Genomic DNA, 2,562 nt, shown 5'->3' with positions numbered 1-2,562 from the left:
CCCATTAAACACCCTCCCTTATTAACCCCCCCCCTTTATTAAACCCCCCCCCAGGTCCAGAGGTCGCCGTGTGAAGGTGGAGGGGGGGGGTCCCCAACCCTGCAGTGGGAAGAAGCTGCTGCAGAAAGACCCGGATTAAACCACGCCCCCTTTGGCTTTAGCCACGCCCACTACCCCCATAAGCCACGCCCCCCTTTTGCCTTAACCACGCCCCCTTCATTTGCATAACCGCGCCCCCATTCATTTAGCCATTCCTATTGCTACGCCCCCTTCCCATTAGCCACGCGCCCTGTCAATCATCTATTAGACCCCGCCCCCTCACCCAGGCCACGCCCCCTTCCCTTTAGCCACGCCCACTTTGTATTAACCACGCCCCCTCCCTCTTAGCTCCGCCCCCCTTTTCCATTTAGCCACGCCCCCTTCCCTTTAGCCCTGCCCCTATTGGCCCGCCCCCTTTTCCCGTTAGCCCCGCCCACTTTCCCTTTAGCCACGCCCCCTACCCACTTTAGCCCTGCCCCCTTTCCCCTTTAGCCCCGCCCCCTCCCTCTTAGCTTTCCTGTTCCCCATTAGCCACGCCCCCTTCTTAGCCCCGCCCCCTTTCACCTTTAGCCCCGCCCCCTCCCTTTAAGCTCCTCCCCCTTTCATTTAGCCCAGCCCCTTTCCCCTTTAGCCCCGCCTCCTTTAGCCCCGCCCCCTTTCTCCTTTAGCCACGCCCCTTTATTTAGCCACGCCCCCCTCCCTCTTAGCTCCGCCTATTTCCCCTTTAGCCACGCCCCTCCCTCTTAGCCCCGCCCCTTTTATCTTTAGCTCCGCCCCCTTCTCCTTTAGCTCAGCCCCTTCTCCATTTAGCTCCGTCCCTTTAGCCACGCCCCCTTTCCCCTTTAGCCACGCCCTCTTTCCTTTTAGCCACGCCCCCCGCTTTCTTGGCTCTGCCCCTTTCTTCTTTAGCCACGCCCCTCCCTCTTAGCCCTGCTCCCTCCTTCTTAGCCCCGCCCCTTTCTCTTTAGCCCCGCCCCCTCCCTCTTGGCCCCGCCTTTTCCCTTTTAGCCCCGCCCCCTTCCATTTAGCCCCACCCCCTCCCTCTTAGCTCCGCCCTCTTTTCCCTTTAGCCCCGCCCCTTTGTCATTTAGCCCCGCCCCTCCATCTTAGCCCCGCCCCTTTTCCCTTTAGCCCCGCCCCTTTAGCCCCTCCATCCTTCTTAGCTCCGCCCCGTTCCCCTTTAGCTCCGCCCCCTTTCCCCTTTAGACACGCCCCTTTCATTTAGCCACGCCCCTCACTCTTAGAACCGCCCCTTTCCCCTTTTGCTCCGCCCCTTTGTTTATCCACGCCCCCTTCCCTTTTAGCCACGCCCTTTTCCTCTTAGCTCCGCCCACTTTCCCTTTAGCCCCGCCCCCTTTCATTTAGCCCCGCCCCTTTTCCCTTTAGCACCGCCCCTTTCATTTAGCTCCACCCCTTTTCCCTTTAGCCCCACCCCTTTCATTTAGCCCCGCCCCTTTTCCCTTTAGCACCTCCCCTTTCATTTAGCTCCGCCCCTTTTCCCTTTAGCCACGCCCCCTTTCATTTAGTTTTGTCCCCGCCCCTCTCCCCCCCCCAGCTTCAATTTTTAAGGTCTTTTTGAGTACATAAACCCGTTTTTTTTTTACTACCCCCCCCCATTTCTTCTCTCTTATTGGGGGGGGGGTTTTTAGGTCATTTGGGGGGCGGGGGGTGGACATTATTGGGGGGGGCGGTCCCTAGTTATGGCCTGATGGGGGGGGTCATTTAAGCGTCATATATGGGGGCGGTCCCATAATTTAAGGTCATTTAAGGGGGTGCCTATAAGGTCATTGGGGGGGTCCCCCTTTTTTGGCTTATGGGGGAGGTCCCTATTTAAAGGTATTTAAGGGGGGGCATATTAAGGCGTATTGGGGGGGGTCCTATTATGGCATTATGCGGTTGGGGGGGTCCTATTTATGGCCTTATGGGGGAGGCCTAGGGACCCATTAGAACCCATTAGGGACGCCCGTTGGGACCCATTTGGGACGTCCATAGGGGACCTTGAGAAACCATAGGATCTAGGGCCACCCATAGGGACCATAGAAACCCATAGGGATCCCATAGGGGACCATAGGGACCATAGAACCCATAGGATCCATAGGTGGACCCATTTGGGACCCATTGAAACCCATAGGGACCCCATAGACACATAAGGGACCATAGGGACCCAATAGAAAACTAGGACCCATTGGGCCCATAGGAACCCCAATAGAACACCCATTAGGGACCCATAGGGACCATAAGAACATAGTGACCATTTGGGGACCCCTCAGAAACCCAATGAAACCCCCATAGGGACCCAGTTGAAAACCATGGAACGCCGATTAGGGACCCCATAGGGGACCCTGTGGGACCGCATAGACCCATACGGGACCATGTTCAGGGACCCATAGGGTACATAGGGGACCCCATGGAACGCACATAGGGGACCAGTAGGGGACCCCATAGGACCCCATAAGAAAACCATAGGGACCCCAGGGACCCCATGGACCCCATAGGGCCATAGGGACCCATAGGACCCAATAG

The 2,562-nt window shown here is 57.5% G+C and overlaps 1 long non-coding RNA gene across 1 annotated transcript in view; it reads left to right on the top strand.

Annotated features, from left to right (window-relative positions):
- The window catches only part of LOC107307729, a 3,610-nt gene extending 3,110 nt beyond the window's left edge, over positions 1 to 500 (top strand). The window contains exon 3 of the long non-coding RNA XR_001552493.2: positions 55 to 500. This is a non-coding gene — a long non-coding RNA (uncharacterized LOC107307729). The remainder of the gene's footprint in view (positions 1 to 54) is intronic.
- Positions 501 to 2,562: the final 2,062 nt, after the last annotated feature.

This window comes from Coturnix japonica, unplaced genomic scaffold (genome assembly GCF_001577835.2).
Source record: "Coturnix japonica isolate 7356 unplaced genomic scaffold, Coturnix japonica 2.1 chrUnrandom817, whole genome shotgun sequence".
Classification (NCBI taxonomy): Eukaryota; Metazoa; Chordata; class Aves; order Galliformes; family Phasianidae; genus Coturnix; species Coturnix japonica.
The sequence above is the reverse complement of the archived record's forward strand: the minus strand, read 5'-3'. Positions and strand labels throughout refer to the sequence as shown.